The sequence below is a fragment of the Varroa jacobsoni genome, unplaced genomic scaffold, assembly GCF_002532875.2.
Source record: "Varroa jacobsoni isolate VJ856 unplaced genomic scaffold, vjacob_1.0 scaffold_859, whole genome shotgun sequence".
Classification (NCBI taxonomy): domain Eukaryota; kingdom Metazoa; phylum Arthropoda; class Arachnida; order Mesostigmata; family Varroidae; genus Varroa; species Varroa jacobsoni.
The window spans coordinates 349,045-368,199 of NW_019213761.1; the positions used below are offsets into that span (position 1 = coordinate 349,045).

General features: G+C 40.5%; 2 long non-coding RNA genes across 2 annotated transcripts; one reads left to right on the top strand and one right to left on the bottom strand.

Annotated features, from left to right (window-relative positions):
- Positions 1-9,322: 9,322 nt before the first annotated feature.
- LOC111264451 (uncharacterized) lies at positions 9,323-9,646 on the bottom strand. The gene is made up of 2 exons (XR_002682871.2): positions 9,507-9,646; positions 9,323-9,413 (listed from the first exon to the last, which is right to left on the bottom strand). It is a non-coding gene; the product is annotated as an uncharacterized LOC111264451 (long non-coding RNA).
- A 379-nt stretch (positions 9,647-10,025) lies between these two features.
- Positions 10,026-18,850, top strand: LOC111264452 (uncharacterized). Its single transcript, XR_002682872.2, has 3 exons — positions 10,026-10,117; positions 18,039-18,154; positions 18,490-18,850. It is a non-coding gene; the product is annotated as an uncharacterized LOC111264452 (long non-coding RNA).
- Positions 18,851-19,155: the final 305 nt, after the last annotated feature.

Sequence of the window (19,155 nt, forward strand, 5' to 3'; positions counted from 1 at the left end):
ACTCACACACACACACACACACACACACACACACACACACACACACACACACACACACACACACACACACACACACACACACACACACACACACACACACACACACACACACACACACACACACACACACACACACACAACACACACACACACACACACACATAATACACACACACACACACACACACACATACACATACACACACACATACGATCTAACGCCCAATATCACTGATATCTTCCAAATCTTTCCAAACCTTTTTCCGTCATCGTACCTACACCGAAACAATTAAAAAAAAAGGGTTTTATTGCTATTCTTGCCGCCAACATAATTCTATAACAATTATTTGTGTTTCGAATATTATGGTATGATTAGTCAGTAAGCGAATTACAAACGCTCGCCCAGTAGAGTTTTCCGTTGTTGGAGACGTCAGCAACAACAGCTGAAATGCGTGAATGTTGCTCTTGGTGCCTATTAGATTCGAGATTTGAGAACGATTGTAGGAGTAACATATATTTGTTTTACGTAGCGTTGGTAATGAAGGAATCGTTTATGATGGCGACGGTGATGCTGATGACGGTGGTAGGGTGGTAATGCCGGCGTGCATTTGTATATTTCGGTTGGTCGGTTGACTGAAAGGTTGTAAACTCCTGCTCTGTCCACTGAGCCAGCAGCTCTTGCGAGCTGAAGCTATACACGCGAACGGATTCATTATCCCGTTCGAGAAGCCGGCAGTTATCTTTAGCGGCCTGTCGGCGGCGGTCTGTTGTAAATCCTAGCACTGACACCCACCGGCACAACGTTGTGTATTGGCTCACCGTACCGTGTCTAGTTCCCCCGCGTATTGTTTTTCTGCGGCACTAACCAATGACTACGATAAAACAGTGTTAGTTCAGCACCTTGAGGCTCTTGTGACTAGCCTAGTTGATAAGGTTATGACATGTGTACATACGATATACGTATACCCTGTTCACGTTATAAAGCTACCGAATCAAGTGATTTCTTAATAATGTTGCCTTGTTCCTTCTTGCAGTAGGCAGCGTGTCCTTGGTACGCCTTGACCCTTGTCAGATCTAATAACAGCATATCTCAATATGGCTGGAGAGTCTGTAGTAATTATATCCTACACTAAATCGAGTTGATATTGAAAAACAACCGGGCAACTAAGTGAGCTAATGGTAGCTCAAAATGTATAACCCGTTGTTGGGATACGACACACGTCAAAAATTAAAGAAGTAAAACTAGTGCAAGATCAGCAAGTCAGTATTGCTATGCGCTCTGTCTAGCCGTATCCTATTAGATTCCTTAGAGAGAGTCACGGCCCTCGCTGTACCTAGAGAGATCGCGAACTCTGTTCTTAATGCAGAACAGTAGATATTCTCTCTAGAGATAGAGAAAATGCAATGAAAATAGATTGTTGTATAACGCAAATGCCCCTAGGGGTTTTTAGGAAGAGAGTTCGTCATTTTTGTATGGTATAGATGTCACGTACGTGACAGCTTTAACGGCAGTGCAATCCAGGTGGATACTATCGTTCAAGGTACTTAGTTGATCGTCGTATTAGAAAAACGACCGGCATAAAACTAAAAGCAGAGGAAAGTGTAAACATAGTGGGAACTGCAGTTCGAAAATGGTGGCTAAAGGCCCGCATTAATGTGGCAAATAGATAGACGTGGGGTTCAGTACTCGTAAACACGATTTATATATGATTCTGTAAAAAATAAAAAATAAGACTACCTTATTCTAAAGTATAGAGAACGAACCGAAGTGTCACACGTTGATCTACCGAGTAAATATGTTTAAGAATGAGATTTTCATCCCTGCGTTCATATAGTTATATAAACGCTAAAAATTATATAAATAATATATAATTATATTAGAAATTTATATAATTTTTCCATTTTTCGTATAGATGACATCAAATTTAAACGTTTCTATTGAACGTAATACAAACAACTGAATAGAAAAGTGAACATTATTCTATGTGTGCAGATATAAATGGACATGGCAACACAACGACCGTTTGTCTTTACTCACACGTTATGTATATTTAACAGAAAATCGTTTCGACGCTCATAAAAATAGCTCAAAAAAAGTTTCTACAAGTACACTTATTATTTTTCCGCTTGAATTTGCTTTTTTCCAGCAAAAATCAATGCTGTTTCTGAGATATAGGCTATAGTTGTGCGTTCTACTCGAAACGTGACGTCGATAGTGATTTCACTGTATCATTGATCTAAAATCACCACGTTCATCGTTTCAACCCAATCCAATTTAAGTAATATAAGTAAGTGGTAGCTAGTCTCGATCGAAGCACTCAATTGATTTGTTATAGAACCGAGTTAATTACTTAAAAAGAGTATGCATCTTGGTTGGATTCACATAGTATAGTTTCAAAACAACAACGCCGGCACAAGCAACAATCGATAATCATAAAACCAGTTATTATCGTAAAACCACAAAGTACGATTATTATTGTTTGTAGCTGTACAGTTTGTGGTACGAACGTCTGCTACTTTTCGCTCGATGTCTGCTCGTGTTTTTACTTTGACGCCGCCAAACATGGTCGATTTATCACATTTTATAGCCTGCCTAATTGTTTAGAATAGGGATAGAATTAGCGCTATGATGCCAAATCTACGAGTAACTGAAATCGCCCCACCTATTTCATCTTCAGACACGTTTCCAACTAAATCCATGTATAATATTATATCTGACTTGGAACTTCAACCCATCTCGATATGCTTTTCTCAAATAAATGAACCTCTCAAGATATTCAGAAGTCAATAGGATCTCCTATGGTCGGCCCAGACCAAGCTATACATATACGCTAGGTATCCGTGCTTCCTTCACGGACACATGGTTCTATAACAATGCATTCAAGTTATACAAGAATTAAAAAAATGAAAATAATTGAAAATAGAATTACAGAAAGCATGCGTTATCAACATGTTGCTCTCTATTAAGCAGTGCTCATCTAACAATACATTGCAAGCGTTTACCTCGGCTAAGACGATCACTCACCGTCGACTTCAGCGGTGAGCGTGAAGGGCGCGAAAGTAATGGGAGGTTGAGGTTTGGCGAACCTCCGCTGTCGACTGTTTTTGTATAATTATATTAGATTATTGTAAATTTCTTCTTTGATAAGAATGAAATACAGTGTCGCTTGCAGGCTTTCAAAGCATCGTGGCAAAGCGATGCCAGTCGACTAACCGCATAACCATAGCGGCGGTTCCGACAAAAAAGAAACTCTTGCTTCTTTCGTGTCCTTTTTTCGTCTCTAGCAGAACAAATTGCCCACGGTGAGTATGTTCATCTATCTTGTTTAACATATCAGAAGCCAAAGGAGCGACGTTGGGCGCAGCACTTCCTTCTTTTCAAAACCGGGCAGGTTGGACCCCTGGTCAGGTTCCCCCACCCCCCACCCCCCAGGGGAAAGATTTTCAGTTACCAAAACATTTTATATCATCTTGCACATTGTAGATTTAATATATATATATATATATAGCAACGATGTGTGATCTTTTCCATGAATCTAATTTCAGGTACTATAGATAGGTAACTTTCGTTCTCATCATTCATTTTTCAAAGCGCTCCTCTGCTGCTATGAGTTAAAAACCATAAATGAAACATAACAACAATGTGTAAATGTGCGTATTTACTCACAATCCCTTTAGTAATAAGCAGACGTTCGAAGCGTTGCCTCCCGGCAATGCTTAAACCGGCAAACGTCTGCTTTCACGTGTGTGCACAGTGAAATGTACTTAAGAAAACTCTAATGATAAAAAATAGCTACTACGACATACTTATGCTGATACATGGCTAATGTTTGTAATATTTACGAGCTTTTAATTTGGTAAATACCTGCGTCAACTATCAGCGCTCGCCTGTTTAGCTAAAAACTATATTTCACACTTGATTATTTTGATTTGCTACACTTCTCTCTTATGCAATCTTTAAGTTGAAACAGCACTTGCAGTTTCTTATTTACTGCTAGCGTACTCAAGTTAGGCTCCTCAGATGTCAGGTCTGTTCCTATATTGTGACGTCTGAATGATGTCTCGTTTTCTGTTATTCAAGGCGGCAACCTGTCTCAATATAACTAACTTTTCTTCATTGACAGTGGTTTAAAAGTAAGTGTCGTCGGAGTGACCTGAAGCAACGATTACTGGCCTGACTCAGGCAGGGGTTTGACCGCTCAAACCATTGTGTCGATCTGTTCAGATACACAGCATGCTAGAAAAGCCAATATGTGAATCATCGAATTGAATGGACCTTCAGATCAGTTTGCAGAGTAACAGTACACGGCACTCGTTTCATCGAGATCTTGAAAAAACTGTCTCTTTTTTTCCATTTTCGCGATACTCCTCCATCAGATAGCTGAAATAACATCTGTCGTCGTACTAATACCCTTGCAGACATACCTTTCACGCCCACATACATATACACGGATGCTATTTGGCATACGTGCAAATCGCCGTAGAACAGCGATGGTTCGATCCCTTCGGAAATTGCTGGTAAGGCGCCCTTTGCAATATTGAGGGCATCATATATACAATTAATCCTACAAGGAATACGATACTTGTCCAATCAGTAGCGCGTTTGCGGCGTCCGTGAGCGCTCTAATCTTTCCTTAGTAAACTTCAATAACCAACTCTTGGTTTCCCCTTAACCTCTGTCCGTTATGCTCTCTCCGGCTCGTTCGCACCCTCTGGCGCACATTGCCGTGTCATATTATGATCTAAGTCGCGCGTCTCCTTTAGGATTCTTCACGCTCTGCATTCTCATCTAGTGGTAGCTGAGTTAAGCAACTAAAGCACGGTTTGTTTCAGCCACTAACCTTTTCCTTTAGGCCCCCTCACTCAGGATATATCGTCCTTCTGTGTCTCATATTTCACGCTTTGCTGTCGAAGCATCATCACTGTGTATGAGATGAATGTTGTATTGCATAGCGCAACGAAGCGGTGCTGCTAACCCCCCAGGGGCAGCAGCAGGCCCGTTTGGTCATGGTCAGCTGACAATATGCGGCCTGTCGGCATAATACACGCGCTTTGTATGTAGTTACTACGACAACGACGACGACGAGATCGACAACTGGGGAAGTGCGTTGTCTCCAAGCTGCTTGATGACGGCGAATGGTTTTGTAAGAAAGTAAATTTGGACTACATAGACGACGATAGACTATGCTCAAGTACACACAGACATCTACATTAGATTACGGTATGAATGTTCGCTGAAATGTTTAATGGTAACGTCGAGAGCGACCACCAAAGCACCCCGCTCCCCGCCATTGTTATATGCAACCGTATATAATGCTGTAGCGGCTTTCTTCCAGAGGCTTTCTAAATAGATTTACTTTTACACTCAGTGAATGCACGTGACTTCAATGTCGAGTTCTCGTTTTTAGATTAGATTAGACCCAGTCCGGTTGGGGGCTACCAACATCCTAACCACTGCGGCTATGCAATGTCTAGATAGGCAAACACCTATTGTACTTCCGTGTGTTAATCGAATACGCTAAGGGACGACTTAATTAAGCGTTCAGTTTCGTTAAAAACATGATAGAGATCATACTTCATGCGTAATTCCCGACTGCTGCTGAAGGGTATTACAGCCATGTCTAAATGTAAAAGCCATTATGCTATATTACAATAGGATGAAATGAATGATAATGATTAAGTGAGGCGGATTACGCTCAGAACGGCCAGAGGCTAAAATTTAATCAGACATAGTGTCATGCCTGCAGGTGAGAATTTTTGTTTTTGAACATTTAAAATAGCTAGGGGTTTAAAATAGGGGTAATGTGTATATATGCTTTCAATCCTTAACAATATCAATTACTATCATTTTTTTTTTTTTTTTTTGATAGTGCGGCCTACGTTTTGTCATTCATTTAACCGTCTATGACAAGGAAACCTTCTTGTCAATCGAACCGCGAGACGTTTACAGCATCGAAAGCTTGATGAATTTAATGTTCTTCAAAAAAATATTATACAATCCAGTTTTGTCTACTAACGTCTGAAGGTTCTTTATCTCAACACTAGGCGGCGGAAGTAGGGCACTGGTGCGGGGAGGCTACGCGTTCGTATATAATTTTGGTTTAAAAAAGATCATAATTCGGAGACTCTGATGTGAATAGTGCTATTTACCTCCACACAATGTGAGTTTCGTTTCTAGTAATAATATCTTTCCGACATAGAAAATAAAATAGCTGAATCTTGTAGATGAAACTATTCTCGTTCTTATGCTCGGAACTAGGTTCATTTACGTGGAGCGCCTTGAGCATGAGTACGATATCCCTACATCAGGCTCCAACCACCGGCAAGCCTTCAAGTGGGTACTGAACCTCAATTAATAGCTTACATTAGACCTCTCGCACACAAATTAGCGTATTGTGTTCTTCAATATACTGTGTCGTTATCTTCCCTAAGCCAAGATAGCCGCAGAAGGTAATCCTGTTGTCGAGACGAAGCTTCTGTGATATGTGATGTGCCGTGACACTCAACTAGCAACATTCAACATTTTAACGAACGCTATGAAGTCACGCGGAACATTAATCTGTGAGCGAAGCGTCATACTAAAATGTGTATGCGCGGACGTAGCTTATGAACCAGTTCCAACTCACCGTATGACTCAGACATCGCTGACTCACAGTAGATGGCGCACTAGGAAACGCCAATGTGCGCTAAACGCCTGCGAATCGTTTCGAAGAATATAATTGAAGGTTCGTTAAGTGCTCTGATAACAACGTACGGTGTACGGAACGAACCGTGAATTGCGCCTTCTTCTACTGCGTCGTCCCGTCTAACACTGCCTGGACAATTCGACCTCCACGCCAACAAAACAATTCCAACAGCCTGAACTCGATCCATAAATAGTTACCACTGTTGCTGAAGTCACGAAATAGAAAAATGAACTTGTATAAGATGCCCTAGGCAGTCAGCCGAGATAAAAATAATGAAGGCATATTGGTCAAAATGTATTAATGTGACTGTGAAAAACTACCATTAGTACAATGGAATATTTCGTGACTAAAACTCCTCTATTTTATAGTAGGTGTTAACTTTTGCTACAATATTAATTAAAGATGTCGATGTCGGTGGCCTGCATAGCCCTGCAACATCGCATGCATTGGCCAGAATCAGAACTGTTTAGGCTGCGTGCAAAAAGTAAGTGGGTCGTACAACAAAGCTAGGAAGCAAACGCTTTTCTAACAAATAATAAAATGTGATCTTGGCTCAAGAAGGCGACGCATCATAATTATTTAGCGACCATCTAGGTGGGTCTCAAATATGATGTTGATGATCATAATGACGAGTCATAGCTCGTTTTCATGATAGGCCCTTGTGAGGTTTTCTGGGTAGCATGAAGCTGGGTTTTGAATGACCCCGGTTTTGGTACACTCAGAGATTTTATTTCGTTCGAGAAATTAAGGAACACTGTACAATGCACTCACTGTCTTTCAGGTCAACTTAGCTAGACTGAAGCCTCTGCAGCCACCATGGTTATCCATCGCTGGCATATACATTTATCAATAATTAATCATGATCCATGGTGGAGGTTGTACGGCACTTAATGCATTTTCTGGCACTCATAGAAACCCCTTAGGAGTTCTATGGCAATACAATAAGTGATCACAACATTTTTTGACCCTGTGACTTAACAAACACGACACCGTTCGCTTGACATATACACACAACCCTTGAGAAGATAATCAGTCTCGAACTGTGATAAACGAGACCAGTTTGTCGAAAATACTTAATATGGGGGTCACATTACGAACAGTAATACTTTCAGGTACGTTTTAAATATCATCACGCAGGCGACCGCCTCAGCAAGTACACCGGACCCACCGAACTACTAAAACGTACACTCTCTCAAACGTCAAAAAAAAATGTAGACGGCGCAATTTTATAGACTTTGCTTTTAAACAAAGCAACATAAAAACTTCAGTGGTATGAAGTTCTGTAAATTGTATGGTCTTGACATCGGTATCCTGCGGGAGATCCTCGTTTAGCAAACTTCTCTTTCAAAAACTTCAAGAACATTCCGGATAGTCAATACTCTTTGGCACCGTTCTCAGAAACTACATATTGTCCAATTGAAACTCATCCAATTCCAGCTACAGAGAGTCAACGAACACGTTACGGTAGCAAGACCCATAAATGGTTGGGTCAAAAAAATAACAGGCTTACAGCGCCTCAGCCCCAAAAGCTCACATTCCGTGAGTCCTTCAGCTATATAAAGTTGTAAATTGCACGAGAGCTTCCGTAAGGGCATTTACCACTGCCCCATCTAATCATTCGTCCAATCAAACTGAAATGCGTTTCCTTCGAGGGAACGATATTTGAGACAAAATCAGCATTGTGTCACGGCTGCTTCTTGCCATATTGAGCACCTGTACGACGCATTGTATCGTTTATGGCCTTAAGCCTCTAGGTTGACATTTGACTTTTATAAGACCGAACACCGAAATTTTCGATTCAAGCAGGCGGTAAAACAGCATTTTCCACAGGTTGTTGATAGTTAGCTGCATTTCGTGTGTATCAACGAGAATTAATTGTAGCCCAATGTTTGAATCAAGATGGTGAATGGAAAAAAAACACTCTATATATATATATATATATATATTTTCCTTTTTTTATCTTTCTTGGAAGATGTAGCTTTGCTATTGGGAAAGATGAACGAAAAAATTAACTTGTGTTCCTCTTTTCGAAACTCTAGAAAAATTTTCGTATGTAAACAATTCATGTGTCAGCTGATCTTCAAAACGGTGCTTGTCGTCTCTAGTATCCAAATAGTACATTTTGTCACGTTCGCAAATTTCCTTTGATACTGTTCTGAGACACTAGGAAAATTTAGCAACGGTTAACAGCATGGGTTTTTAAATATGTTCTACTTAAAAATAATTATCCATTTTTAATTAAATTGTAATTCACTACGTTAATGTCTAGTGCAGGTGCGAAGTCTGCACCATGTGACAATCTCAATTTCTCCACATCGGACTGTATCATTTGCAAAATATTCGAATTTATTCAATAATTTTCCTATTCTTTTTCCAGTTTAACCCTAGTCCTACTGCAGGTACATTTTGAGAAGATTTTTTGCTTTTATGAAAGTTGTTAACATTAGATACAGTCATAACTAGGGTCTTAACCTTTGTCTTACACTATTTTAACTTAAACACTCCATCTTCAATAAGCCTCACTGTCAACATTTGACACGCAAGCATCCTCGACAAATGTTTGAACATTCCGAGTCATTTAATTCTTCGTTATGCCGATAAACAATGCGCTTCATATGTAGAGACAAGGCAGATAGTTTGCTTTTCATATCAAGGCTTTTTTATTGGATTAAGTTAGAATGCCGATATCGAATCGGCCTTCACCACCTTTGTCCAGGTGATCCAGACCTGAAATCACACCACATTCGTCAATCCCCGACTGACTTGAATGGTTTGGTACCTTTTCAGGCACCACAACTAAAGGGTCGAAGGACTACTAACCAGATATCCGGTCTCTGTAACCATGTGCCGTAAACGAAATCGACTTCGAAGATACAAACAGGTACTCTGTCGCGGCGCCTCGTTAGGTATTTAGATCTGTGATCAATTGCTGTTTAGCGGCAACTGGCAGAGATTTTTCGAGCACTAGCGGACGGGAACGAAAAGGAAGGGCAGCTGAGCGATAGACAGCGTTGACGACGCCCGCCTTAGAGGTTCCGGTAATCTTTTTGAATAGCTTGCCTCATTCGCGTTGTGCCGCGTTGCTCATCTACTAGACGTCTGCTTACGCAGTCATATAGCTGGTGCCGTTAGCCCAGGTACGCCAAAGCACCCCTTGCCAAGTCCAGACAAAACACTTTCGGCCTCTATTTTGGCGTAGGTTGGTATATCGTCTGCCAAACAGATGTCTCACCACTGTGAGACTAACTCGGCAAATCTGTCGAGCCTAAGTTGTGATTTGTTTAACCAGTAAAACATAACCGCGATTACAGCACCATAAAAGCTGTTAGCGAAGCTGCGGTTAGATTTCACAGACTGACCAAGCTGATACATGTATGTTACCTGTTCAGTACGCCATCTGGCGAATCATCGTGGCCATATGTTTCCTTAAGGTCTGTTGTTGCCGACACGCATCACGCGCCCATAATGTGGATAAGGGCGTATATCTAATTCTTATTGAGTTAAATATTAATGATTCAATAATTAATCGCCAAGCTTAAGTGGAAATTTCATTCTTTAATTAAGCGCGTTCGTCTTCCGTCTTTATCGCAGACGTTAACCAGTCGGATATGGTGTTGGTAGATCGTTAGAGCCCTATTTAGCGAGGGCTAGGCTAAAGCCTGTTGACCTTTCTTTAGCTCCTGTTTTATTTGATACAATAGGGCCTTCCTACGTTGTCATAAGGGACTCGTCCTCGAGTCCTAACCTCTGTTTGTCTAAGCTGAAAATAGCCTAGGAGACACTCAGTTTTTAAAAATGTGTTAAAACCGGAGCATGCTCATTTATATACATTGTAGGGGAGATTAGATCCTTTCTCAACGCTCTATTGGTGTCAACTTGCAACGAGGCCTATCTGGATTCGACAAATCAAAGACTGTTCCCCCTTCAGAGGGTGTGGGAAAAAGACGGGCTGATCTATTGCCCTTGTATTTGAAAACTTCACTTGTTTTTGGGTATGTCTGGATGCAATAAATATATGCGGACCGTTGCTTGTTTTGTAAGGCCATACGCTCTATGCATATATAGCATGACGCAGTTTATAATTTTGGCTTGGCCAAACCCGTATATGCGCCCGTGCGGCTATAGGTGCGAGCACAATGCATGACGTACAATACGTCATTTGACCAAAAGCTTGATGCCCTCAATGGCACATGTATTTAAACATAGAGAGTGATCAGGGTATTGCATCGAGCCGTAATGTTCATTATAAATAGAGTTCGATGCGAATTACATCTGCAATACTGGATTTTCTATGCTAAGGCTTAGCTTTGATTCGACAGAGAAGATGAAATCTCTTTCATGAATACCAATTACGCCTTCAGTCAGCTTAAGCAAAAACTAAACACTCACATACCAAGGTGGCCTCATTTTTTAACTAAATGATAAGCATTCTATCAATTCCTACCGCATGACATATATCGGCCACTAATTGCCGTTATATAAATAAATTAGATGATAGAACATGCCCTTCCACTGTCATGATCTGTCACCCTGTCTTTCTCTCGCATGTACCATAAACGTATGTTAGAACCTATGAGAGAATTGTTGTGTCCTTGCCTTTCGTAGCGGATCGGGCGACGCGGAGGTTCAAGAAAAAAGAGAGTGCAGGGACGCAAGTAGTCAGCCGGCCATGATTACTGTATCGGGTTAAAGGTGCTTACAACGGCTGGGAAGAACCTGCTGCTGCAGCAGCAGAAATGGCGGCGCCACGAAGCTCCGAACTTTTTTTTGGCCCGATTGAGCTCAGTGGCCTAATGTATTTTATGTGTTCGGCCTATCGACACAGTTCTATGCCAAAGTAGTTGTACGACGCCTGCGTCGTAGAGGCTAGCGAAGGAGCCATACGAAAGGAAGGGGCGGCGGCCAATGTTAGAGAACGGATGAATACAGACAGCAGCACCACGTCAGCAGGCCCGTATCCGTCACTGTCTATCACCTTGTTCTGCCATACCTCGTCGAGCTGTCGACAGAAACTCCATCTTCAAAATCAGGATTGTTACTGCCAAGCAGGGCTTGTTTTAGCTCTATAGGCATGACCAAAAGACTCGACATCGGTTTGGGCGGGCTAGGATCGGAAGCCCTCAGGCTGTTTTACGAAGTGGCAATGAAGTAAGACATTGTCTAGTCTCTTTTCAGCGACAAACTAACGGAGGCCAGCAAGGAGCGGGCCAGTCGAGGATAGGCAGGGAAAGTGACTACGAGCTCTTCCTTTTGTAGCTTCGAACGGATTCAGCAATTACTTCGCAGTTGTCGTTTGCCTTCTGTTATTGTTACGCCTAACTGAGCTTCCAAGCGTAACATGTTGTCTACTCCTTGCATAAAAGCTTGAAAACGACAGACATGCATTCATTCATGACAGTTACTGCAGCAAATATCACCTAGCTGGTTTTATTTGAAAGGACCCGCTCAAGTGAAAATCGTTTGGTGGCTAACAGCTATTATCGAGGTCTGAATGCGAACGTGTGCTTCACAAAATGATCACTAGATGTCCCAGTGATGGCTAAGGCGGTAGCGAGGAGACCATAAACAAATTCTACATAAGCCATATATTTGAATGTAGAAACCCGCAAAATATGTTTACAAAGATATCTCTCGCAGAAAAAATAGCTATAAGAAGGATACGAAGGGTATTTTGTGGATACAACATCTCACGGCTACCGCCCTATGATGGCAAAAAGATTCCAGAGCTAGAAATTGCGAAACACTCATATACGCAATTTCAGTTTATTTAGGTATTTTATCTTGTTTTCAGTTACTACCACATTTTATGGAACGCTTTAACAGGCAGGTTCCACACCCACTTATAGGAAAAAAACACTATCAAACTACTGGCTAAACTGTGTTTCTTTTTTGAAATAGTCAAACGTGAAAAAAGTCAAACGTTTCCTAAAATGAGTTGTGGGAACCTATAATATTTGCATTTACGACAGTCAATTGGAAACATCGCACGCGGCGGAAAAATTAGCGTGGCGCCATTTAATCCAATATAAAGTAAATTTAACTTGATCAAAACTTACAAATCAACAGCGAAGCTGTATGAGCTAGAAAAATTAAGTAGAATATGTTCGGCGTACGGTAAGCGGCTGTTGACACTAAGAGGTTTCAGCCATAACAATTGGCAATATAACATTATCCATTGTGCATCATGATAAAATAATTTGAAGCTCAAATTAAACTTCTTTATCTACCACCTAATGACAGTCGTCGTTGTAAACATTGTAACAATTAGCGAACACCTTGACATTATTTCAAGTTTTAACTGGAAACGTACTCACATTCATAAGATGCTAAGTGGACCACTTTCTCAGCTACACTGTGAGCTTAGATAGTGCTCAACAGCTACCCGAGAGTGACAGCAACAACTTTCTGGGCGCGCGTTTCCACCGCAATTAATCGGGTGACCTAATTGCAACCTACAACTTTACCTAACCAAGCGACTAAAATTATAGCATGAACTGTCTACAAGATCTTTTGCAAGCGAAGAAACACGAATGCTTCTACTAGTATCACCATCTTCATACTAGTATCACCTATTTCGTCACAAAAAAAGAAAACCTGGCAAAATTGAATCCGTTGCTTCACAATGAAAAGACCCAAATTGTATTTCTTTTACAAAAACTTTATTATCTCAAAAATTACATACTGTTGTGAACTTCGACGTCCATATTTTACCTGTAAAAGGTGTTTCATGTGCAGAATTCGAGCTATTTGAAAGTATGGCGCTGGCAGAAATACCACCTTAAAACTTGAGAATGCAGCTTATCTAAAAATGTTTCAAAGGCTAAATAGCCTTAACATAGCGGATAACTTTGTTATCGTACACAGGAACGGTCTGTGCAACGCTGCAAATATCCGAAGTTTAGCAATTGTGAGAACTGTTCGAATTAGCAACTTACTTTTGTGGAAATTAGATTGACCTAGGAGAACATAATAGTAGGCTTTATTATGCAAAAGTTCCAAATAGAAATTGTTTTCGGCTAAGTTATGCAGCTAAGTTTTGCTCGATATGTTTTACTTTTTCTTGAAAGCTACAATTTGGCCTTGTAGCCAATGGCGCCATGAATATTATTCACGTATAGACGCTAATCTTTGACTCAGTAAAGGGATACTTTTCTCTTATAAAACAAGTGCACTTATTCTTCTAGATCTTGCCTAGCTCGCTACATACGTTTCCTTTTTTATCAAGCCAATGAAGTTTCTTGCGTTAGCGGCTATTCGGCGACAATGTTCAAAATAAGAGCAGAAAAAAACGAGGAAGGGGAAGACTCGACAAAGGCATGAGTTGTTGCTCGCATTTCGAGTGGTCCGCTGGTAATGGTGGTGAAAAACAGCGCCAAATGTCAAATAGCTACTCGTAGAGATCGACCGCAGCTAGATTGGCCACGCACGCCCAATAGTACGGCAGTAAGGACCTATAATTAATTGGACGAGATAGGATAGAGGACGTCAGAAACATTATTATCATTTTCTTTTCATTTTACTTGACTCTCGGGTATGTTTTCCGTTTCGTTATCGTCGCGCACACCAGTGATCTGACTGAGCACAAAATTACCAGGTGTCATCCCCAATCGACAGCGGCGGCGACAGCAGCAGGAAGCATCGTGTGGTTTTGGTGATCGTTGTTGCCGCTGCGGCAGGGGCAGCTTCGGTCGACCACTCCAAATTTTGCGTGGGCTGCAAACGGCCGATAAAACCGCTGTGCCTCGTTTATTCTCTAACCTGTCTCTAGCGACGCACGCTGAAACAGCAATCAGTCCTACGGTAACCGTACGGGCAGCTCTACGAAATGCGACTCGTTTGCGGGAACGATGGTAATCGTGAAATTGTAGCAAGGAACAGTCGTAGCAAAGGGCACTAGAGCTAAAAGCAGCAGCAGCAGCAGCAGTAGCTCATCAGCTAAAAGTCGTCCAGTAAAAAACAACCGCGAGAATCAACACAGATGAGTGTCTTCCTTTCGCAAAACGACAAGAAATGAACTTCGCGGCTGTGCTCAGATGATAAGATACTCGAAATGTTGTCGCCCACAGAATGCCTCCAAACATTTTACTAAAGGACTTTTGTCTATAAGCGATGAGGCTAGGAAAATGTATCTAATTACTAAGATGGCTTGACACTCCCCACCTTGGACTTTTAAGGTCAAGACTCTTAGTTCTTACTTAATTATTATATATAACTATTTGTTTTTAGGCTTAAAGTTGTTGCAATGCACTCTACGTTACATACATGTACGGTGGATGCTATATACTGTTACTGCGAGCTAGATATGACTGTACCTTATAGCAAACATTGTTTGTTGCTTGATTTTGATCATTTGCATTTGGGTACTTTACGTCCGAAACAGCGTCAAAATCTAAAAAGTACCTCTCAGTTAGTTGGATGTCTGGATTTGTGTTTTATGTATTGGACAACAACTGCGCAAGCTTGCGTAGTTTAAGCTAAGTATTTTTCAATCATTAATTTGTGAACAACGGGTCCAAGCATAAATTACACGCCCCTGGTTCGACAATTTTTTTTTTAACGACCCAGAGCCGCAACTGCCCACAGACTAAAACCGCCAAGCAATAAAGTGTACATGGTACATCCACGGACAAAGCGGACAAAGAGCACGACTGCATGTTCTGCCCGAAATGATTGGTACCCTTTTTTTACAGAAGGCATAACAAAGTCTATTTTTTCAGATTTCGAAATAAGTAGGAGATAATGGGCTTGTCTACATTTGATATGTACATGGGTGTCCTTGCGTAACGGCTTCAGCTGTCCTACACCCTCGAAGCTTTTATCGGACAAACTCGAAGACGCCTAGAACAGAACCCTCGGCGTATGGAAATAAGCGATAATATTTTTTTCTTAGTATATATAACGGCTTTACTAGGATAGGATTAACATTTTTGAATCATTATTAATACGGACAAAAAAGCCTCGATAACCTAACCCCACTGCAGCAAACAAATCTAATAAAAGGTTCGTATGTCAACTCAACAGACGTCCTCCAGGCGTGTATGATAAGATGACCTTCAGAATATACTTTGTGAAACAGCAGTAACAAGATGGACTATTCTGCTGCTTCGGAATGGTATTGTACCCGAACAGTTGTGTGCTAGTGTATGCAAATTATCATCGACCAGACGGATTTTACTAATCATTGGCTCTAAATGGCAAACGAGTGAAATCATATGTTGTCTGTGATGATACAGCTAAACAGAATTACAGAGTGATCCTTAGCTAACGTTTAAAGGAATACTCTAAAACACCTGTTAGTTCTGTACATTTTAGTAACCTGACTGAGGAAAAAAGACCTGGCACTAATATGAGAAGACTGGCCTATACAATATTTGCCCTTTCAAAAAATGCTTGATTTTCGCATATGTAATGTTATACATCTTTTCCCTTTTAGTCAGACCTGTCTGTTAAATAGTCGCAACGATGCAACGCCGAGCAGTTTCGTGGAAAGTGTTGGTTCCAATCATAAATGTTTTGGCTGCACGGCTGTCTTACTTTAACTATTAATTTTGCCATAAAGGTACGAACCCATGTTACTTATTTTTTCTCCAATCGACTACTATTATAACTGCTAATAAGCTAAAAACTAACGTCAATGGCGGGACCTGGACGTGTTACTAGCTTAAAGCCCTCAAAAGCTGATCATATATGTTGTATTAAGTTCAAAACTGCTTTTCACAGAATCAAATCCAGACATTCTGTAAAAATATGGTTATACCTATCTGATGTGGATCACCTTTATCCAGTTAGCTACTATTAGCTGGCGAAATATAGCCGCTTTACTTTATCTAAATGTTTTGCGTTAGATGTACTCGGTTTGAAAAGTTCCTATGAAGTCAGCCGGGCAAGCCGAATTATATTAACAAATATCTTACTTAGCTAGGTGTTATCCCGCCGCTTAACTCTGACCATTTATTGGTCGGATGTGACTACATAGTAGTAGGTTAACGCTTCACGTAGTGTCGTGTATACTCTGTTGGCGATGCTACGATGCTCTTAGGCTGTACCTATATCCGACTTGATTTACTCAGTCAAAGAATAATGATGAGAGATGTACTGCATAATTGATAGTATCAAGCATTTGCCATCAATTTATGAATCATACGTTACACACTGGGTGCGATCAGAGCCGTTTAACCGTTAAGGTGAGGTCGTATCATGATCAAGACGATTGACGATTTTAGTATTTTTTCTTTTAATAGAAATACAAGGAACGTGTCATACGTAAAATGGCCGGCTAAGTTAAGTATGACAAAATACTGTATTTAAAATATATAAGCGTGTACATTTCATTGAGTGTCGACTGCAATTCCTATGCTGCATCTCAAAAACGCGCCTTTTTACGTCAGCCTAAGCGCTTGCTAACCATCACCACGGACGACTAACTAAGGAAGACGGGAGTTGCGACATACAAAAAAAAATAATCGAAAAATAGATTTTTAGAGTTGTGAAGTTCTATTTGGTTCTTTTTGACCCCCAGGGCGTTATATTTGATTCAATTCGCTTTGCAGAACAACGACGATGTAACACACATGGTGAATAGCATTTACATTGTAGAACCAATAAACAAAAAATGTGCGAATCTATGAAATAAGGCTGAAACTGATTCAACGCAGTTTAACGTTGCTGAATGGGATTTAATTGAGTACAAACGTCTACTACGATAACCCGACTTCCCAAGTTTCGGCTTTTTCATAAGGGTAAATGAAGTGTCTCGTTCGCAGAATTGCCTTTGACCTATATCATTTCTTGCTAATAAAACTCCTTCTCATTGGTTGTCTTCATCAGCTGAAAATACGTGACATCCTCATAAATATATCACGCCTTTCCTATATGTATCAAGCTTAGGTTAATAATGATGATCTTTATTTCGAGCACTGTCTATAATGTGACACCTCATGTCCGAACTGAAGCATAATTTATATTTTGAATTTTGCCAAATTGCTCAATTGTATCATTATTAAAAATTATAAAATTGCATTTTGGGTTATTACACTCCACAGCTTAAGTTTGGCTAGCTCTATTGGCATTTACGTAGTACCAAATGGAAAAGCAAAGTCCGCAGGCATCCAGCCGCATTCTAAAGATTTCAAGCAATAAAATTCTCAAAATATTTTAATTTCAAACTATACTTTTTCATTATTTGACTTGTCACTACAAGGTTGGTATATATATATATATATATAAAACGGATGCTTGCCCACACGTACATGTATTCACCGTCACAATCAAGGTGATATATCTTACATGACCATTTATATCCCAAAGTACTACTGCTAAGTCAATAAATTTCAACTATTTGCGGTAATATAGAGATTGACGCTTCATTTTGCACACGCGAAGGAATACTCTGTTTACTGCATTATCAGCCCCCCAAGGACCAACCACGAATCCCAAAGCACTTGTTATGTACATACGTACATACTAAGGTAAGGCTGCAGTATCTCACAAAACCGTTCATTTAGAGTTGATTCCTATTGGGCATTAAAACAGTACATTTTTCACAAGTGCTTCTGTACAACTCTATCATTATTCCATTAAGCTAGGCGCATTGTTACTACATAAGGACATATGAAACGGAAGAATTCAAGGGATGCTCTATATTTCATTTTTTAAGTCCCTAAGACCCCGTGTCAAAGCATTTCCTGGCTGGACAAATATTCACGCTTGTTTTTCTTGGTAGCGTCCTCTGCCTACATCGGTGAGCGCGCCTGTCTTCTCCTTTTCTATAATTTTCTCTTGCCTCTCTGTTTTTCTATCCAAGTGGTCTGTCTGTCCGTCCGTCTATCTGTTTCCTGTCCACTGACGACCACAGAGACGACGCGTAACGATTCGTTATGCTGCGGTTCCCGGAAGCATGGAGTGACACTCAACCCTGGCCTCGAAGCAGCAGCAACGGCAGAAGTAGGTGACTCAGAACCAAACAGCAGCTCAACCAGCAAACAAGCAACACTAAAAGAACGAACGCGACGCACTTCGTTAAGGGCACCCGATCCCACCAGAAATGCTGAATTGGAGTAGCGAAGCACGTCCTTGGATTTCGTACTTTTTAAAATAGTGGCAATAACATTTGATTAATTTAGCCTGGGCGACTTTACGAATAAAGAACCCAACTGAAAATGAAATGCAGTGTAATATCTCACAATCGATCAAACGATAGATATTTGGGGAAATCGCCTATTTTATATATTTTCGAAATAAAATTAGATTATTTTAGCTTTTAGATTTAATTTTTTTTATTTAAGATAGAGTGAGCAGAGCAAGTTGTCTGTTAAGCCATGCTGATTCAGCAGATTAAACATGTCTTTTAAAGCTCATCACAGCTTCGATTATATAATTAATTGTTCGTACGTAATTCGCGGTCATGAAATTAAATCAAATTTTACTTACTTAGGAGAGTAGTTAAATGTCACGGTCATAAAATTAAATC